Source organism: Ambystoma mexicanum, chromosome 3p, assembly GCF_040938575.1.
Source record: "Ambystoma mexicanum isolate Mex_15411 chromosome 3p, UKY_AmexF1_1, whole genome shotgun sequence".
Classification (NCBI taxonomy): domain Eukaryota; kingdom Metazoa; phylum Chordata; class Amphibia; order Caudata; family Ambystomatidae; genus Ambystoma; species Ambystoma mexicanum.
Genome location: NC_090925.1, coordinates 130,983,071 through 131,005,505, shown reverse-complemented (window position 1 = coordinate 131,005,505; position 22,435 = coordinate 130,983,071).

Sequence of the window (22,435 nt, the reverse complement as noted above, 5' to 3'; positions counted from 1 at the left end):
GAGAGACACAGTAATATGTGACGAGATGCGAGAGTCCATCTGTGAATTCTTTGGGGAAAATAAGACTCCGGCTTTGCAGGAACAGGTGGTTTGGGACGCCTTTAAGCCATCCATGTGTGGAGCAGCTCATAGCAAAGCAGGCAATACAAGCCAAACAGTAGAGGGCCTTGCAGGCAGAACTAGAGCGACGTTTAAAAGGGGTGATGGCTAGAATGGAAACTGATAAGGGTGCGACAATTAGGAAGGAATACAGACACCTCAAATGTCAAATTAACACCCTCCTGGCCAAGCAGGCAGAGAAATCGCTTCTGTTCCTGAGACAAGGGTTTTACTTACAGGCAAATAAAGTGGGCCGACTTCTGGCCAGGCAGGTCAAGAAAAAGGAGGTGGCAAGCACGACACGCTGCATACAGACGGCGGGGGAGGGGAGGGGATAACCACGCTAACCGAGAAGATCCTACAGGCGTTCACCGATTTTTATTCGACACTGTATTCTTCGGAAATGCCTAATAAGAGACCTCCAAGAGGCCTTCCAAAGATCTTGCCAGCTACAAAGGCTAGACCAAAGTCAATGACACTCCCTGGAAAGGGAGTTCACTGAAGACTAGGCCTGGTCAGCTATCCGCTTGCTACCACCAAATAAAGCCCCAGGCCTGGACGGCTACCCTGCAATGTTTCATAGGACGTTCCAGGCCACATTAGTCCTGATAATGACGTCCCTGTTCCACTCCTTTTCGATCTCAGGCCAAATCTCCAAATCCATGGAAGAGGCAAAGGTGGTTCTCTTCCCTAAACCGAATAAGAACGAAACCCTCTATAGCTCATATCGCCCCATTGCCCTAATACACCTCGATGTCAAAATCTTCACTAAAATCTTAACTTCTAGAATGGATAAAGTAATCCCAGACCTGATCCATTCGGATCAGGCGGGCTTCTTCAAGTGAAGACAAACTTTTGACAATATTAGTCGAATCTGCCACCTGATAGAGAAAACCAACAGGGTGGGCCTTAGGGCTGGGTTGTTAGCACTAGATGCCGAGAACGCCTCAGACCGTGTCGAATGGTCATTCTTGTTCGCCACCATGGAGGCACTGGATTCGGCCCGGGCTTTCTCCGCCTGGTTAAAGCCAACTACAGAACACCACTTATCAGGCTAGCCATCAATGGGCATGTCTCCCAGGAGATAAGAGTAACTAGGGGGACTAAACAGGGGTGCCCTATGTCACCGGTCTTGTACGCGATATTCCTTGAACCCTTTCTAGCTAGGATCAGGCAGGGGAGCGGCCTTCGGAGGGGAAGACCATAAAGCGATGACCTTTGCCGATGACCTCCTGGTTGTGCTCACTGACATGGACTATTTCCTCCCGAATCTCACGGCACTCCTAGGGGAATTTGGCAGAGTGGTGGGCCTAAAGACCAATGATAAAAAATCAGAGCTAATGAACTTGCAAGGAGACACATCCCCAGACACAAAAGATACAGGGCAATTTGTGCAAGCAGAAGGAGCCCTCTGATACCTGGGGTGACGATAACCAGCACCTTATAGTGTATGTATCAAGCAAACTACCCCCGGCTTTTGGACACAATTAAGGTTTGACTGGGAGAGAGGAGGCTCCTCAACCTATCATGGATTAGCCGGATCAATGTCATTAAAATTATTATTCTTCCTAGAGCGCTGTACTACTTTCAGGCTCCCCCCTGGCAGTCCCCCCAAAATTCTTCAAAACCCGGAATAAGCTCATAGGTAACTGCATTTGACAAGGGAAAAGCTGAGGGTGGCATGGAAGGTCATGACTACCCCTCCGGTAGTGGGGGGAATGGGAGTCCCAAACTTTCTGATGTACTACCGAGCAGCCCAACTGAGTAATTCGAGAATGGTTCAATGGGACGGGTCAGTGGTGGGAAGGCCTCTAGACGAGGTTCTGTGGTACCCCATGGCTGACAGACCCCCCAACATGTACAGAAGCCAAATAACGGCCCTAGTGGGGGATTCGTGGGATGCTATGGTTAAAAAAGCAGGCATTACATCTTATCAGTCACCGTTCACCCCCTATTCCGGAATTCGGAATAAATGTATATTTTTAATACAACATTTACTGTGTAAGAATTCCTTTGGACTATTGTATTGACTGGGTTCAGTGTACTTCCCTTACCTGCAGCTCACATCCTCCTCCTGAGTTAAGTGTGGCTGCTCTGCCATTCTACCAGATCCTTTGGGTAGTACAGACTTATATTAAGAGTTAGGGACCTGTATACCAAGGGATACTGGTCTTACCTCAAGTGAACTTTATGAAAACTCCCCTAACAGTACCCATGCCGGTTCTGAAGCCCGTTTGTTAGCATAACAAGTCTGTTATGTGCAACCCAACCATTTATCTTGTTTAGTAACCGAGTGGAAAATATTTTAGAATAGACATCTGTCATAGCCAGCATCCTGTAATGTGCTGGGTCCAGTTGCAACCCCTCTTTGTACACGGGTATAAATATGGCTTCTCACCAGCTATCTGGTGCTTTCCCTTCCTGCCATATTGATGTAAATAGTCTAATATCAGAGCCCACCTAGTGGGGGGTCATGTTCTATAGCCGCATAAAACAGGCTGTCCTGCCCTGGTGCCCGTGAAGCTTTCAGTCTACTAATTACATACATAATGTCATCCAGGTCAAACTGGAAGTTATATGAATATGTGTGCCTGCTTTTGTTCTTCAGTAGTCTTTAACTATTTTATCAACATCCATACACACGTGGAATCCGATGCATATTGGGTACGATACATCACCAGGCTTTTTTTTCGTGGAGTTTTTTGCTGACATTTTTCAGCCAAAAAAACGAATCAACATTTTTGGGGGGTGGGGTGGGTAATGGGATACAAGGGGTAGGGGTGTGTGGGGCATAGGGACTAGATAATGGGGAAAGGATGCCTGGGGGGGGAACCACCCAAATATAAAAATAAATGGGAGATTTTTTTTTACCCGAAAATATTCAGCACAAAACTCTGCAAAAAGTAGATGTAATAACATACAACCGTATATTGCACTTATCTAAGAAATATAGTCGATAAGTGCTGCACACCCAGAAATAGTCATGTGAGCATAGTTAAGTAAATGCAACATTCTCTGTGCAACTGACAAATAGGATGAATAAGTCACAGAAGACTACTGGCTCGAGAAACCAAAGGGTGTCTCACTAGCTAAACCCCGGGGCTCTCTTAGCTAGGTGGCCAGGGCATGGCCATCGCCTCTGGATCCAGACCCTTGGGGAAGGACAAGTGCTAGAGGATCACTTGGGGGTCCTCAGGGAGTGGGGGTGAGGCATCTGATGGCGAAACATGGTATCCCTCTTTGCCAATTACCCTACCCCATCCTATTTGATAAGATATTTCAACTTCCCAACCCCCACGACCCTTTCCTGTGCAAACACTGAGCCAAGGAAGAGGAGGTCTGAGACTGCCAAAATGAACACCCATACATTACATTGGACATGTCCCACTAATATGGTCAGGCAGGGTCAGGCAGTTGACCTTAATCATATACACCTGGTACCAATGAACACCCTCCCCCACACGGTTAAAAGGTGGAGCATGAAGACACATACTGAGCAAGGTGAGGCAGTCTTTCCAGTGCGATTGCAAACCAGGTGGAATCAAACGATGAGCTGAGGGTCTGACTCAAAGTGTGAAGAAAACTTGGGCGTCCCGGCGAGAGATTGTTACTCCAGGAGAACCTTATGAATCTGTGCCAGAAAAACCCATGAGAGGAAAAGACGAGTCGTGCTAGTGTTTCAAGGAATAAAGACGCCCTCCAGGGTGAACGACAGAGTTGGGCAGGTGAAGCGGCAACTGTGGTAGCAGCCTTGACTCCATGACGAAAAGCCGCAAAGCAAAAGAAATCAACACAGCCGGTGAGTAGCTGGAAGCTTTGAAAGCCCGGTCTGTGTTGAAAGAATCTTGGCAGCAACAGTGTATCCAGCGAATGAAGGTTGATGTGTGCAGATAAGATGCGAGAGAGCGCCTGCATTTGTTAAAGTGAATGGCGAAAGATACAGAGTAGCGGAGTGGCCCGGCGAAGGGAGATTGCCTAATCAACAAGTCTCTGCGAAATGTCTTGATCTTGTAGAAGCGGCAAAATGAGTGAAAGAAACTTGATACATGGAATGAACTTTGTAACAATGAATTGACAGGGTTGATCCCGGCAGAGGGAACCTTACGAGAAAAGCATTGGTTAGACGTTTTGTGTGCTCAAAACTGCGTATACCAGGAGGCTTTGGGATACGAGTGCAAAAGTGACAATTGAGTGGAAGACTAAGTGGTCATGCTGAGGTGTTTGAAAAATCTTTGCACATTCTAAAGTCTTTGACAGTAAAGCAATAAGGGAACCGCTAATAATTGTGATAGAGCGGTCCGAGCCCGACGGAGGGAGACCTACATTGAACTGTAACATTGATTTGAACTGTGAAATTGAAAAGTAAAGGAACTTTGTTGAACTGTGAAACCAGAAGGAAACAAGCCTTATTGAACTGTGAAGCAAAGAACATTATCGTGGAAGGCCAAGTAGGCCCTGGTCGACGGTGTGAACTGCATCCTTGCATTCAGAGCCCGAGTGCGTCACCCAGTCAGAGTGTGCCACCTTACCCCGTGCAATACAAACGTGGGGAGAGAGTTTTTGTCTAGCTATCTTGGCCATTCATTTGAACACTGATTTTCCTTTTGCAAATACATTTCCCTTTTCAGTTATTCTACAAGAATAAGGGCAGGCATTTGTTTATTTTAGTATAGGCCATTTTGAGTTGACTCAGAGACTAAGTAGGACTGTGTTTTCTTTTAATTTTATGGTAGAGAATACTCCCATCTTAGCTGTAGGGCAAGATAGGAGTTTTCCAACCCCCTTCAAAGTTACAAATAAAGGTTTTGAAACTTGCAGCTCTTGTGTCAATGTCTCCTTGTTGATACCATGCCTCCCTCACACTCTTTACACTTTTCAGCATTCCGCACTAATGGCAATCCAACACTCATGTAGAGAACTGGCACTGGTAATAATGGAATACAGTGAACTTACTCTGACCACATTCTTTGCGCAGCAGTCGCTCGTGTAGCGCAAGGACTCTATTATGGATGCAATACAATAAACATAATATGATTATATTCCAGCTACTGCAGACATTCAGGAAGTGAATACACATGTCACAGACAATGGCATCACACGTATAGCGTGTGACATCTCAGCTCACTTTATAGACAATGGATATCATGCCGGCTACTCACCCAAGCAATACGGGACACAGAGGCTGAACACGGCCACTTTTTCGCAAAACGAGGTTAGGAAAACAGAAGCCTTGCATGGATTTCAGTAGGGATTATGCAGCCATGCATAGTATCTTCCACATCTGCCCTTGTGCAGTAGCAACTGTTATCAGATTACCAACAATGCAGCCATGGTTAGAATCCTTTCCATTTGCCATCATAGTCATCAGACAACACTAACAAATGTCCATTGTATAATTATTGTATAGAAAAAAACGCTCAACACCGGTATCACACCTTTTTAAAAGACATAGGGCCTCATTCCGAGGCTGGAGCTATCCATGGAGTAAAGAGCACCATGGTAAGCAACCATGGAGCTATTTACTCCATGGAAATCCGGCATGGTGAATGGAGTAATTACCGGTCCATTCCAAGGTTGGAGGGACCGGTAAGTCCCCATTCACCATACCGGTTCCCCATCCCCATTCCTGCCCCCATAGGGCTCAATGGGAATGGGGAAGGAGTAAATTGCGGCACCGTAAATTACGGTGCCGTAATTTACTCCAAGGTCCCTTTGCGGGTTGGATTTTTAACGCCTGCTAAAAGCAGGCGTTAAATGCCAACCCGCAAAAGGGAACTCGGAATATGGTGGTAAGTGTTAACGGTCACCGTTGCCATTAACGGTGACCGTTAACCCTTACCTCCAGCCTCGAATGAGGCCCATAATCACGAGGTGTCACAGAATAACATGGTATTTGGAATGCATGATCAGGAAGGAACAGATTAACCCTAGAACACGATCCTATATCTGGGAAAGCAGTGACACTATACAAATGCTTAATGTTGCAATTTTAGTATGTTAGAGCCTTGAAAAAGATAGTTTGTTTGAAACACATGTTGGCTTGGCTTGGATTAAAGTTTATTTACGTAAACAATAGCAATAAAGATGTCTTTATAGCAACAATCATCACTGCCAGAAATTAGATGATGGAATGGTAATTGCCCATGTGTGGATCAACCAAAACCTCAAATTAAGCATTTTTTGAGTGACTTGTGGCAGTCACAATGGTTGCTCCAGTGCAGCCTACTCCAACCTGGTACGAAGTAAATACACATGGTAGTGATATGACCAGCGCAATATTGGATGTGTCCAGATGCCTACTTCACTACACACTCCTTTTAAATCGAGTTGAGATAATTTATCTGTTAGGTTGAGTCAGTGCCTGGGGTTACGGCAAGGTGGGTGCTTCCACAGCGTTGAGCTTGGTATTGTACGTTTTGACTGTATCTAAGAGTTTGCACGTACAAAAAGGTCTAAAAATGCTACCACCAAAGGTTTGAACACCAAAAGTTCGAATCTTTCATGGTAGCATTGCAGGTAAGTAAAAAAAGACTGGGGGGGCTGCATGGGTATCCCCCGCAACACCTCGCTCACTATAGTGAGCGGGGGACACCCCCGTAGCCCACCCGATGAAAAAAAAACAGGGGCTGCGGGGGACACCCCCGCAGCACACCCGCAAAAAAAACAGAAAAAAAAACGGGGGCTGCGGGGGTGTCCACCACAACACCCCACTCACTATACTTCACAGTATAGTGAGCAGGGGTTGTGGGGGAAACCCCCTGCAGCTCCCGTAATAGAAAAAGAAACAAAAAGGAAAAGGACCCTGCGGCGCCGGTTCCCGATCACAGAAGTGAAAGGGAACTGGCGCCGCAGGGACTCAGCGTGAAGAAAAAGGTAAGTGGGGTTTGACTATGTTGTGGGTGTGGGTGGGGGTGTGTTGGGGGTGTGGGTATGTATGTGTGTTCGCATGAGAAAGGTGCAAACCTTTGGTGCAAACTGGCTGCAAACTTACCGATCACGTAGATCTTCGATCTCGCAGTGGAGTCTCTGCAGTGAAATGCTGCTCTGTGTCAAGTCTGCGTTGAAACAACTTGAAGAAGTGGGTAAGAGTACCAAGAGCAGCACTACAGGTCCCGTTGAGGCTCCAAGTGAGTCAAGCACGGTTGAGCAGACTCTAAGATATCTTGAGATGGGAGAGTTGGTTCTGAGCTGCTTCTCAGTTGCTGGGAGGCCCACTTCAGGGTCCTGAAGGTCAAGGTGAGTCCTTTATTTCCAGTAAGTTTTTTTTGGCACCTAGATGGCATCCTTCACCTCCATTGTCGAGGATCCTGGTTTTAGAGCACAGGCAGCTGAGAGACATTGATCCTCAACAGATTCAGCCCAAATGTGCCCTTAAGGGGGTAGGGAAAAAGAGCTTTCCTCTTCCTTGTAGCCGTCTGTCTTCCAATCTGTGGCACAGGACTTTGTAATAGCGTGTACCCCACCAACATTCCAGGTGAAGCCTTCTTGTCTTGAACTTCAAAGATGGATCCCTAAGGGCAGGGTTTCCTTCCTGTTAGGAAAGATTTCTGAATGTAGTTAATTTTCCTTCCATGTGGCAACCCCTAAACTTTTTGCTGTTGTTTTCCATCCTGAACTAGACTTTGCCAGAGAAGCACAGCCTCCTGCCGCACTCCTCTGGGCTTTTGCTCCATCCTTACAGGGATACTGACATGCCCTTAAGACAGTCAGTATGGGGAAACATTGTTTTCCGTAGTTCTTTCGCTCATGTTGCAGCTTTCGCGCAACATGGCACAAGAGGGCACTGTAAGCTAAGTTACAGCTCTCTTGGGTCTCTAGTCATTTTTGGGCCCTAGATACTCTCATGGATTGATACGAAACGGTGCAAGTGAATCACGGACGGGACTGGTGGCAGCGATCGTTTCTTTGTGTTTTTGAGCTCCTTTTGGCGTTTAAGTGTGTGTTTCGCGTTTAGCCCAAAAGGGTGGCCTGGCTTCCAAGATGGCCAGACCACGAGGCTCTTTGTCCTGTACGCTGACCATGTTGCCCCTTTCACCTCCCCCAGGTCGAGCCGACCCAGGGCCTTTCTTATTTGGGCATGTACTTTCCCGCGAAACACAGATGCTTTCGCAGGCTTCTACATGCCTGGAGTGAGCCTCCAGGATGTGGGTAGGGATGTCTGGTCCCAATACACATCCTGGGTGCCAGAGAGTCTAGTATATCTTGAATGCCTGGGACCACCGTGGTCCGTGATAGGTCCATGTATGGTGTGCATGTTTTGTGAGCAGATCTCCGATTGGGTCCCCTCCGTTTTGGCGCGAAGGGAAACCTGGATAAGAGGAGGCTTGAAACACCACTACCATGTCGATCTCCTGAGTTCTCACAAACAAAGGGATACAGAAGCCAAGTATCCTGCAACTACGAGGCTGAACCCAGGAATCGCTGGTGACCCGCTGAAGGACTGCTCCTCTGCACTGCTGTCGCTTGGTGGAACTCTTTTTACCTCTGATCGAACCAGAAGACCTGTACTGGTACTTCGACCTTTGGAATAGTAGGAACAACTATTCCCGGCATCTTCACCATCTCCTGAACGTAAGCCTTCGGAAGCATCTCTGGGCCATCCAGTTGACTGACCAGCCTACCCAGGAGTCTTGCTCTGTAACCGCCATCAGGTTGCTGCTGTATCGCGAGTCCTTGCCACTCTCACACGATTCGTACACTTGGCGTTCCCAGGTCTGAAGTGAGAAGTGTACTTTGGGCTGAGATACACACAGCCACACCATTGCCCTGCTGTGGTAACAATCTGTGCAGGTTCATCGCGTTTGGGACACCTTTCACTCCAACTTCTGCTGCCGCAGAATCCACACGACGACGAGACGTCCCCTGCTCGTAACTGAACCTGCCAGCTCTGAAACTGACACGGAGAAGCCTGGGTCTGCCTGCATCGGGGACCGGTGAGTAGCAACGCTAGGATCTGGTCGCCCACCTGCAGTAGCCCATAGCTTTTCCCCGCTGTGTAAAAACAGCACCCTTTCCGTACTCGTGCTCTGCTTCTGCCCACAGTGGAGGCTGCGCTGGAGTCGCGGAACCTTTTGTCGTTCTTCATTTGGTCACCGATCTGAACTGCTCGACTTTCTCGAAGAGGCTCCCTTTTGCCCGTTGGCACCAGCGTGTGCAGGTACTTTTGAGCACAAGGCTCCACTCTTCTTAGGGATCGGACTTCCTTCTAGTTAGGTGCCTCTGAAGGCGGACTGGGTCTAACTGATATTCGCACTGCCTGTTTTCCTCCCCATCTAGGTGGTCTGCATATTTCGTGCGTCTCACTCGTTAGACCTGTTGGTACTGTATATATATTGTATTTTGATTGTGATGTGTTGGTTTATGAGAGTGTTGTTGTGATTATTTGCTATGGTCAGTATTAAAAAGGCCTTGTAATAAATGTGTCTATATTTTTAATATAAGACCTGTTTGGAGTAATTTGTACGTGCACTTGCCTCGTGTGCTCATTGCGAGCTTTCAGTCACCCTCACCCCTCTTGAGACCTAGTCTTGACCGCCGCGATCGCTACCTTGATTGGTCTGGCTTGTCCAGAGGTTATCCTGTTCCAAGAAACTAGGCTGCCCTTCTGAACTTCTGCGCCTCCAGGACAGAGTTCAGAAATCAGTCTTAACACTTCCTTGTAAAGGCAAAATGCTACAGTAGATTGGTGCAAAGCAAGCTTGTTTCCGGGGTCCAGTCCAGGCTGCTGTAACGGGTGTCCTATTCCTTCTGCTGTCTAGAGTGCTACATCTACATGAAGTGTGGGGACAGGAAGTGTTGGGATCCCCAGCAGAATCTTAGATGATGGCACCTCCATCTTGCCCTCAACCCCTCCTATTGCTACTTCAACGCCACTCTTTCTCATGTCTGCCTACTTCAAAAGTACTACAGAAATCCGCTCACTGTTGTGAGAGGGTCTTTGTTATGTCATGACTGTATTTGAAGCACTGGTTTGGAGGGAACCTCCCAGGGAGATTTTCCTGTCCCCTGAAGGAATGTGTCAGGTGTTGTCATGGAGCGCCAAAGGAAGCGGCTTCCTTGGCAGGGTCCCACATGGTGGTTGTTGGTACACCCAGGCCCGACAGCTAATGCACACCAGCCCTATCATGAATGAGTCACTTTGCCAAGCTGGCACTAATATGACATCCACATGCTGTTTCTGTATAATAGTGTGATCCCAGTAGCCACCACGCAGATATGGCTTCTATTTAATTGTTAATCCAGTGCCGCCCTGCTGATTAGGGCACACAATTTATAATATTTTGAACCAGCGGTGCAAACGATGAGTCACCTGTGCCTGCTGGAACTTTCTGTTCTAGCAGCTGCCAGGAGTCCACTTGTGCCCTTTGATGTCATGATGCCTACCCCCGGAGAACCAGACCACGTCCAGCAACCCTGGAAGCAGGCATCACGTTATTTTGAGCAAGCCCAAAAACCCCTACTAGGGGCTGTTTGGGTGTGGTCCTGGCGCCTATGGCGCCTTGCTCATATGGAGAGTCAGTCCTGGCGCCATAGGCGCCCGGCTCATACAGTGAAACTTACCTGATGCAGACCATGCTGCAAAGCTCCAAGCCAAATGAGGCTTGAAACCACGCCCGAAGAGCAGCACATGCTTCGCGTTATTCTGCATCCAGCAGCGTAACGCTCACCGTGTCTGCGAGCCTGCATCCAGTCTTCTGCCACGCCCGGCTCGAATCTGCAGCTCCTAGAAAAAGGAAGGAACAGAAGGAGAAAAGGTTAGAATAAGAGCAAAACCCTCGATCCTTACCTGAATTCCGGATCCACCTTGCCTTTGAGCTGGAAGAAAGAGCATATTACGCACGCCGCCTCGCCTGCTGAAGCGCCGCGCTGCACTCACCGGCCTTCGCAGCATCCTCACGATCCACCGCATCCTTCTGCACGTTCCCGCTGCGCTCTGGCACCTAAGGGGAACTCAAGAACAGCAAAGGTGAGCCAAGGGAAAAAACAGAGGCAATAGTAACTACCCCCCATAGATTTACCTGATTACCGCCGGGGGTACTATTCCTCTTCTCGGGTCGGCACAGTCTCCATTTTATCCTCGCCGTACCCCGGCCCCTAAGGGGAACAAAAGGACAACAAGGTGAGACAAAGGGACAAACAAGGGGAACTCTTCTCACCGCAACAGACTTACCTAATTTTACCGCCGGAGGCATTATTCCCCGAACTTCATATTTTCTCTCCACACCAGAATAGGGGAGCAAGCAACAGGTTACATTCTGGCCTGATTTTATTGAACTGTGTAGGATAAGTCAAATCCTTACCTGAACTTCGTCAGCTACCATGAGGAACTCTTTGCTGGGGTCAAGCTGCAAACTGCAAGGAATCGGACAAGAGTGAAAGTCAGACATGTGAACTCTTACGAACTACATACTTTTCGGAGTCAATATTGTTCTGGAACTCACCGATTCCTTCGAGCCAGTGGAGCAACTGGTTATCAATGCGCCCCTGCGCTAAATGCAGGATGGAGAGCTCATCTTTTCAAACCATCAGGTGAGACTATAAGAGGGGACATCAAGGGTGATCCGAAGGGAGAACAGCGGGGGTGGGGGAATTTACGCTCAACTCCACGGGTGGTTAATTCCCTTTCTCCATTTACAGTAGAATATTCCTAAGGGCCAAGCAAACGAAGTTAGGTGGGCCAGTCCAGTCCGTCATCTCGGCCCAACGCGTCACATTGATGGAGACCGCAGCTGTCCAGTTCCGATCGACGCCTCTGTGGGAGCCAGGTGAGCGTAACATTTGACCCTTCCCTACTGCCACTGTGGGACTTTTTTTGGAGATGGTCAGCAAAGACACAATTGTACTAGAAATTATGAACGTGGTATCTGATTAGCAAGCCTCCCTTTCCCAAATAGAATTACCCACATTTTATTACCAAAAATCCCCTCCCTCACTAGATGCCATTCTGCCATATATACGATGGATTTTATGTGGCTTCTCCTTGTATATGACCTTAATGTTACTTAACTTGGCCTGTGAGTAAATATTATGTGATTTTATTCTTTTGTATTACCTTGTATTTATGCTTTCATGAAATGTAATCTGAAACAAAAATGATATTATTGGGGTAGAAGCCCTAGGTAAGAGTCAGCTCTCGGTAGAACAGTGAAAATGAGATTTGGAGTACAGAGTTGGTGAGTTAGTGTTGGACAGTTTGGGAATTGCTGGAAGATAAGGCATGATTGCTGAGTTGACAGTCAGTCAGAGGAATGAGGAGGAGGCAGCCTGTAAGACCTGACAGTTGAAGGAGGGAGTGGAGAGGAGAGGAGAGGAGAGGAAGTGATACAGGAGGAGTGTAGTGGAGGAGAGGCAGAAAGCCATTAGGAGGACAGTGCAGGTGATGGAAAAGAAGTGGAAAAGAGAAAAGGTAGAGCAGAAGATAGAGTTGGAAGGTGAAATAAAGAAAAAACCCAGAGTGGAATCGGAGAGAGCTCACAAATCTTGGGTCAGGCAGTGGGTCAGGAGAGGGGGCCGAAGCTCCCACCAAGGGAAGATAGAGAAAGAAACGGCTGTGGCCCTAGTGGAGGTTAAGGCAGGGGCAGGAAATACCGAAGTACTAATCAAGGAGGGGGCGGAAAAGAAATCATGGTGGCATGGACTAAGGAAAAGGATAAAGATCAGCCAGAAGAGTTAACTGATGGCTTATCCAGGAGGAAGATGAGAACCATGTACAGTGGGCTGGGGCATTTAGAAACCCGAACCATCTTACCAAAGCAAATAAAACACCCTAAAATCAACGCATCATCCCTTTTAAGTTGCTTCAATGGACAGCTAGGATAAGAATCCAAAAATACTTTCATGCAGTGCACATAAACAACAATCTGTGTCAAAGCTTTGGTAGTGATCTTTGCGGAATGTTCAGATAGTAACAAGTAAAACTCTTAGACATACCAGGCATAGGTTTTAGGTATTGAAGACTGAAGTTCAAGCCCAGACGCTAACACCTCATTTAAAGTTCATACATTCTTCTTAAGACATGCTAATATAATTCTACCATGCCAAAATAATGAGTAATATACTGCAGTGTCATTGGGGGGAGCTTAACTAGAAGAAAATTCCGATCCTTCTACCGCTTCATCTTTACCTTCTGCAGGGTTTAAAAAGGACCGGCCATCCTTTCACAAAGGCTTTGATCAGCATTCTAAGTTGCCCATTGATTAGTAGCGTTTATCCCTTTTTTTTTTTAAAAGGAACCAGTCCCCCTCAATGTCCTTCCAGCAGAGTGTGGCCAAGTGCAGTCGAGCAGGAGCTTTGCTGTGTGGTTCTTCTTTCCTGACTGTTTTTGGTTTTGTGACCTCTTACCTTGGGCGGAAGACCTAAATTGTGTATAGGCGCGTTACAAATACCATATCATATCATATCATATCAAATCCCGGAGTCTCCTTTGGTGGCGATCTCCTGTGGACACTTTCGCCATCATTTTGCCTGAATTCAGCCCACCGTGGCCTAAAGCCCTCGCCTCCCCCGCTGAGGCCAAGTGCACAAGTGGTTTCAGTCTGGCAGTGGGCAGACAAGGAAACCAACCTGTGCAGTACATTCCTCTTTGGATTAGCGATCAACTATAACTCTGATAAGCAGATACCAAGTCTTCATGGAGCTTATATTTGATATCCTAGAGGGAGGAGTGTGAGCTGAGTAAAATCTGGTACGGCCAGCTTCACCTACCTGCCTGGGAAGAAATGTACAACTGATGTAGAAAGATGGCAGGGTAACACAGCCATTCAATTGTTGCCCTCACAGCCTGACATTACTGCACATTCTTCTACGCCTGTTTGTCTTGAAAGCATGGAATACCCCAGTTTCAAACTGGCATTTAAATTGAAGGAATGCATACCTGGAAAAACTACGAATTTCTTTTTACCGAAGACTTTAAAGTTGCGTATTTAGCTAAAATTACAATACTTGATGGCTTGCCCTGAGCCTCATGCGATGGTGACACAAATACAACCTGCAATACGGAAGCTATTTTAAATCGGCTGGCCCGCTATAGCACACAGGTGGATCTTGTAACTCCTTCTTTGGCTCCCTCTGAGGAAATTCAAATGAGGACAGATCAATTGAGGAGCACCCTCTCAAGTACTCCACAGCCATGTTTTCTAACCATCAGTCGGATACTGACATTTCCTCGCTACCTGCTTTTGAATCGCCCCTGCCGGACAAAATGAATGATTTTTTGGGGCGGGTACAAGATCTTCATCCGACCAGTGTAGATCAAATTCCGGCTTTAAAATTGGTTTTAAATGCATTAGTTAACCTGTATGAGAACATGAGCTCGGAACTAAAAGCCCATGTGACTTCTCTATTGTAAATAGAGAAGCAACTCATTTCCTGGGAGAATGCTGGGTATAGGCCTCCAATGTCTTCGGAAGTGTCCACTAATCTCAATTTTGACGGCACTACACCCAATGTTGTTGTTGAATACCCAGATTGTATACAGGTCCTTGAGAACTCTCAAACCTCCAAAACAATTCTATTAGCCCCTTATTTATTTGTATAATACAGCCACATTTGGCTTTTTATACATAAAAACACAACAGATCTGAAATTCAGAGGCTGAGGTTCCATCCAGGCCTGAGATTACGGCACATAAACACATGAAGTAGAGTGCTGCACTAGAAGATGATTTCTCAACCATAGAGCCCTTGATTTCCAGGAATAAAACTAATCCAAAGAAGAACATGAAAAAGATCAACAGCAAAGAGGAACTTAATGGAGAAGATAATGGGCGTCACTAGTTTTCCCGGTGCAGTAAATATGCCGGTAAATCTGGTACCATCACTTTTACTGCACCAGGAAAACCTGTAGTTTTACCAGTGGGGGTCATTGACTTAAATCTAGCCAGGAGCTGGAGGTAAATCTGGCCCCCACCGGCAAACAAATGCTTGAATTACTGGCACCGGTAATACCGGCAATCCCCTCCATGGAGTCCTATGGAACTCCATGGCATGGCGAATGCCTATCCTTTCCGCCGCTTGTAATATCCTGGTAACACCAGAATATCAGGTGGTGGAAACGGTAGGTCAGTTTCCCAGGAAACCTAAAATGGCCCCCAATGTACTCCAATCTATAGTCTCTGAGAATCTTAGCTGTTGATCAAACATCCCAGTTGTGAGACAAAAATCTCTCGCACATCCACAGAATGAGTATGAAAATTACATCCGACAAGTCACCAAAATCGTGCTTATGTTTAGGAGATTGCAGCTTAACTCTTATGGAGTGAAATACCTTTTCCAACCAAACACAGTTTGCACTCAAGAATCAGTCTGGAATTCATTATTTCTTCTAAAATTAATGTTGTCCAAAATAGTTCAAACATCCTAAATATAGTTCACAAATTTCTGTCCTTACCTTGTGTTGGCCGATCTGATTTAAGTAGAATTTCCAGATGATAATAAAACTGACATTGTGTTCACCCATCTAAAATCAAAAATCATTGCAGCCTTGTTAGCTGGAGAAGCACAGAATCTGCTGGCAATGGGTTATGAAATATTTTGCCCTACAGAGCAAACCCTCCTCCTACCTCCTGTGAAGCAGGGGGCCGATGTGCAGCGGTTTTTGCCCACTAGCATGCACTCCTGACGGGGCAAAGTGGGGGATCTGACAATATCATGCTTTCAGTAAAAAAGAGAGGTATACCTCCCCCAGGAGATCAGCGGGGACAAGAGAAAAAGCAAGACTGGGATTGGTTGTCATCAGCCCTGCAACTCCAAGTAATGTGGTCCAACTAGGTGGTAGGGCTCTTTAACAGGAGAATTATACACGTATCATGGAACTCTTGTTGACTAAGAATCTTATTTGAGGGTATTCCAGGCAGCCCCAACTTCTCCACTTTTAACATAATTATGCTACAAGAAATATGGTTGATTGACATGCCATTTTGGAACGGGTTTGCCTCAATTCTCTACAAAGTTGACAATGGTCCAAGGCGCAGACTCAGCCGGTCTACTTATCACAGTTAAAATGGATTTGGATTATACAACAGAAAAAGAGGAGGGAGCTGTGTCAGGTTCTATTAGCTGTTAAACTATCACTTAGCTGTTCTTCTGTTTGCTAAAAATATATTACTGATTAATGTATATTGGAGTTGTGTGAAGATGGGTTTGATTGACTTTGTGGATTCTCTTTCAAAAATATTCAGTAAGTGGTATGGGGAGGCCAACTGTGATTTTATTATGATAGGTGGCTACTTTAATACCTATCGTCCTGAGGTTTACCCAGATGATGTCTGTATGGTGGTTATAGATATGGCTTAAGCAATTCTTTGTCAGACCAAGGTGTTATTTGGGGAAACCTTTGTGATAATTGGATGTTAGTCCAGCCGAGTCGCCTATTTACCAGGCAGTTCACTGTCGACTTTTACCTGGCACTGTGGGGACTCTTATTCCTACATAGACTATATTTTGGTAACAAAAGAAATCCTTGGATATTATAACTCTTTTAATAGAATTAAGACAGCGACCAGTGATCACAACTGGCTAGAGATGAATACCGTTTGCCTCCATCGACCAACTGAAAGACTAGCCAACACTTAATGGTCTACTCTAACGTGACTCTCTTACGAGTGTTGAAAAAATAAATTGGTTTTGAATATCTTTTGAATAGTCTGAATCCAACAGAAACAACTCAATTGCTTGATCATCTAATTGTTTACAAATGTATACAAGATAATAGTTTAATGACAAGGATTCTAGACCTCAAAAAAATAAAATACCCACTTTCGACTATGAAGTACGAGATTAAAAAAAAGGCATTACGACACATCCTTAAAACATTACAAAGGTCTAACATTGAAGGGGTCTTGTTAAAATTAACAGCATAAATATGGGATACATTACTCACCGTAATCGTATTTCTGATGCTTGTATCTGCTTAGATTCACATGCTGTGCATAGGCCGACATCTAGTGGAAGCTGCGGAGTATTAGTTTGTGTTTCGAAACTCGAAAAGGGGCATCGAACTAGGGCGTGCCAGTAATACTATCCCTAGTGTGACGTCCACTGTACCCATGATCTCTCACGCGTGTAGGACCCTCAGATTGTATTTTTTCTGACATGAGGTAGCATGAGGAGTAGCGTGAGTACAGAGTATCCAAGCAGATAGATAGATAAGACTACAAGCATCCATGCGCCTTCTCTCAGAGGGCAGGAAGGGCGGGCGCATGTGAATCTAAGCAGATACAAGCATCAGAAATACGATTACGGTGAGTAATGTATCCCTTCTGAGGCTTGTGGAATCTGCTTAGATCACATGCTGTGCATAGATTAGCGAGCAGTGTTAGAAGAAGGAGGTGGGATGTGAGAAGGGTCATGAGCGAACAAATATCTTAGAACCGCTTGTCCCACTTGAGTATCTGTCTTGGAATGAGTGTCAATGCAGTAGTGCTGAGTAAAAGCGTGAATAGAGCTCCATGTAGCTGCTTTGCAAATGGTGTCAAGGGGTACATTTGCAATGAAAGCCAGAGTGGTCCCACTACCTCTAGTGGAGTGGGCCCTTGGTGTAAAAGGCAGTGTTTTTTCTGAAAGGGAGAAGCACACCTGGATACATTTAACTATCCATTTAGAGATGGCACCTTTAGAGACGCAATCTCCTTCTCTGCCTGTAGCTACGGAGACAAACAGTTGATCTGTTTTTCTTAGCGGTCTGGTCTTGTCTACGTAGTAGAGGACTGCTCTTCTCACATCTAGTGTGTGTAATTTCACCTCAGCAGAGCTTTTGGGTTCTTGGAAAAAGGCTGGTAGCTCAATGGACTGGTTAACATGGAATCTGGAAATAACTTAGGTGAGAACCTAGGGTGAGTTCGTAAAACCAGTTTATCCTTATGTATAGCAAAGAAAGGATCCTGCACTGACAGAGCCTGAATTTCACTGAACCTTCTTATGGATGTAATGGCTACTAAGAAGGCAGTCTTATAAGTCAGGTATTTGAGACTAGCTTTATGCATGGGTTCAAAGGGGGGTCCCATGAGTTTAGCAAGCACCACATTAAGGTCCCACCCTGGTGGTGGGTTAGAAATTGGAGGGTGGAGACTTTTCACCCATTCCATAAAGGCTTTGACAACTGGCACCTTCCACCATGGCACCTTGTTATGGGAGGTGGTGTAGGCTGACAGCGCCACCAGGTGTACCTTGAGTGAATTAAATACCAACCCTGAGTCCAGTAAGTGGACCATGTAGGTGACAATATTGGAAGGAGTGCAATCAACTGGGTTGATTTGTTTATTCTGGAACCAAATAACAAATCTTTTCCACTTAGCTAAGTAACAGTGCCTTGTGTTAGGTTTCCTTGATTCTTTTAAGATATCCATACATCTCTGTGGTAAATTGAGATGGCCAAACTCTATGACTTCAGGAGCCATGCTGCCAAGTTCATCGAGTTGGGTTGAGGATGCACTGTTTGTGGAGTCCAGGAGGTCCGGGAACCAGATCTGTCTCTGCCACGCCGGTGCGACGAGTATCATCCTGCACCGGGACCTCCTGTGCTGGTTGATGAGCCGGAGTAGCAATGGCAACGGAGGAAACGCGTAAAGGAATAGGCCGTCCCAGGGGAACGAGAAAGCATCGCCCATGCTCCTCGGCTGGGGAAACCTGCTGGCGAACCTCTGGCACTTGGAGTTTGTCGCCGTCACGAAGAGATCGGTCTGGGGTTTGCCCCATCGCTGGAAGAGTCGATCCACTTGATCCTGGTAGTTCCCACTCGTGGCACGAGCGTAGCTTCCTGCTGAGTGAGTCGGCAATGGTGTTTTTAATTCCTGCCAGATGAAAAGGTACCAGAAACATCCCTTGAGCGACAGCCCAATGCCACAGATCCTGGGCTTCCTCGGACAGGGCTGGGGATCTGGTTCCGCCTTGCTTCCGGATATAGAACATCGTGGTGGTGTTGTCAGTGAAGATCCTCACCACCTTGCCCTTGAGGGACGGAAGAAAGGACCTGAGGGCCCAGAACACTGCACAGAGCTCCAAGATGTTGATGTGGAGCGACTTCTCCTCCGGGAGCCAAAGGCCTCTCGCGTGAAGATCTCTGGTGTGCGCTCCCCACCCTTCCAGGGAGGTATCCGTCGTAACCGTCACTTGGTGAGCTGGGGTCTGGAAGTCCGTGCCTACCGTCAGATGAGAGCGGGTGCCCCACCACCGGATCGCCTGACGGAACTTCTCGTTGAGCGGGATCCTGTCCTCGAAGCTGCCCGTCGCCTGGATCCAGCGGGCGTCGAGGAACTCTTGTAAGGGGCGCATCCGAAGCCTGCAAAGGCGCACCAGATAAAGGCAGGAGGACATCATCCCGAGGAGGGATTTGATAGATCTTACCCTGGCTACGTCCGTGGCCAGCAGGTGCTGAACCTTTCCCAGGATGGCCTTCGTCCTCTCTTCCGACGGCGAGACCAACCGCGCCACTGTGTCGAGCTTGGCTCCCAGAAACAGGGCGACCTGCGACGGGACCAGGTGGGATTTGGGAAAGTTGATGGAGAACCCCAGGTCCGTGAGCAGCTGGACGGTCTTCGCGGTGTGTTCTACGGCCAGCTCCCTTGTCGTTGCTCGGATGAGCCAGTCATCCAGGTAGGGGTAGAAGTGGATCCCCTGCAGGCGCAACCGCGCCACCACCGCTGCGAGGTACTTGGTGAACACCCGGGGTGCCGACTTCAATCCGAACGGGAGGGCCTTGAACTGGTAGTGCCGTCCTTGGACCACGAACCTGAGGAACTTCCGGTGTCCTTTTTAGAATGGGGATGTGGAAGTATGCATCCTCCAAATCCAACGACGACAGGAAATCGCCTTCCTCCAGCTGTCCCAGCAGGTGCTGGAGGGTGACCATCCTGAATTTCTGAGCCTTGATGTACTTGTTCAGTCGTCGTAGGTCCAGGATGGGGCGCCATCCTCCTGTCTTCTTTCTTACCAGGAAGTACCTTGAGTACACTCCGGAGCCACGATTCTCTTTGGAACAAGCTCGATGGTGCCCTTCCTGAGCATCGCCTTTACCTCCAACAGCAGTTGAGGGACGTGATTTTCCTTCCTGGCCACGGGTGGAATGCAGGGACACTTCTTCTGGAACTCGAGGGTGTGCCCTTCGGCCAGGGCGTCCAGCACCCAGCGGTTGGTGGAGATGGACTCCCACACGCTGACGAACCTGGTCAGCCGGCCTCCCACCGGGGTGCTTCGGCGGGGGCCCGACCCCACGGTCGGTTCAATCTTGCTTGGAGGCCGCCTTGCCTCCTTGGCCTCCTTGGCGACAACGGCGGGAACCACCTGACTTTGCCGCGTCCCCTGTAGGCCTCTTGAGACGAAGATCGTGCCGCTTGACGGTACGTCGAGGAGCCACTGCCGGATCCCTTGGAGGCACCTTGTCTGCCTCCGGCGTTCCGAAAGGACGGTCGTTGCTGTTGGAGCACTCCCAGCGCCTGTGCAGTCTCCGTGTCAATCTTGATAGCTTGAAGAGACTTGTCAACCGCCTTCCCAAACAGGTTGTTCCCATCGAAGGGCATGTCCAAAACCTTGGTCTGTACGTCCTGGCGGAAATCCGTCACCTTGAGCCATCCTCGTCGTCTCAGGCAAACGCCGTTGCCCAACTGACGGAAACCAGTGTCGGCAATGTCCGTTGCCACCGTTGTGGCGTGGTCCGACGTCACCTCGCCTTCCTGCAAGATATCCAGGGCCTCAGCCCTCTTGTCGTCCGGAAGGAAGTCCAACAAGGGGCGATTTTGAACCATAACTCCCTGTCGTAGCGGTCTACGATAGCAAGGGCGTTGGCCGCCTTGATCGTCGTTGCTGCGGACGAGATGACCCGTCGTCCCATCGCATCCAGCTTCTTGTCCTTGCCGTCCGGCGGGGAAGTTGATGTCGAGGCCGATGCCCCCCCGCTTTCTTCTTGGCTGCTGCCGAGACGACCGAATCCAGGGTAGGTTGCGCCCGAAGGCACAAGGGGGCAGCGTCGGGGACCTGGTACTTTTTCTCGTACCGGTCCCTCTTTGCAGGCGCCATGGCAGGATTCTTGAGGAAGGAGAGCCCCTCATCCCAGATGTCATCAAGAAGGGGGGACAGCGAGGACCGTCTTCCTTTTAGCCTTGCGCCGCTGGTAAAGGAAACCTTCCTTCTTTTCTTCGGGGCAGAGCTGGAAGAGCGCGGATGCCCTGGAAATCATAGCATGGAAGGATCCAATCTCGTCAGGCGGGGAGGCCCGAACAGGGGGCGATGGGGGACTCGTCCCGTCGTCGCCTCTGTCGTCATCCGTACCCGTCGTGGCCGTGTCCGTTCCTGTGTCATCCCCGTGGGTTGTTGACCGGGGAGAAGGCAGAACAGGCCGCAGAGGTGGTGGAGGATGCGTCTTCCTCTTCTTATGCGGTGGACTTCCCGAAGGTCCCGGCTCCGGTTCCCCCGTAGGGTCAGGTTCCTCCGTCGGGGGCAGGGGCAACCTTGTCCTTATCTCCGAGCATAAGGACTGTATCGCTGACAAAATGGCTGCCGAATTGTCCTGTGGCACCGGAAACGACGGGCGCGAGGGCTGGTCAGGAACCTCGTCGGCGCCACCGTCGCTCTCGTCGTCACCCTCGTCGGGTTCCCTCCCGACGGACTGGGCTTCCTCCAGAACCTGGATCAGCTCTTCCTCTGAGCTTGAGTCTGTATCCATGATGGCCACCGCCCCCCCCCCCTCTTTTTCCATCGGGAACTTCGTGGGGGTCTTCTCGATGGGCCTGAAAGACGACTCCCTCCGTGGTGGCAGGGAGACTCTGGATCCTGAGGTCGCCTCCACTGGTGTAGCCTCCACAGGCTGGGCCAGGGCCGCTGCGACATCCTCAATTGAGGTCTTAGTAGGGTGAATTAAAGCCTTCGTCACCTTCTGGGCGCCTGAGGCCTTCACCTTGGGGGGAGGGTCCACGCCTCGCTCCCCCTCTGCCGGAACCTTCTAGATCGACCGGGGCCTCTCCAGAAGCTTTGCCGGGTTCTCGGATTTCCTCTTACCCGAGCCAGAGCGTTGGCTCGTTGTCGAGGCCGGGGAGGATGCGCCCTGCCTGGCAGCCAAGGAGCCCGACCGTTTGGCGCTCCCGGTGCCCGCGGACTCGCAGTGCTTAGCCTTTTGTTGGGCCCCCGTCACCGGGGCGCCCTCACAGGACTTATAAGACCGCTCAGACTTCTTCTTCTTCTTCTCACCTGACGGGCTCTTTCCCTCCAGCCAGTTGGCGAGACGGAGGTGCCGATCCTTCATGGTCCGCTCCGACATGTTGCCACAGAACGCACAGTCCTTCTCCACGTGCGTCTTGTCCTCATGGAGACAGTAGAGGCATAAAGAATGCTTGTCCTCCTTAAACACA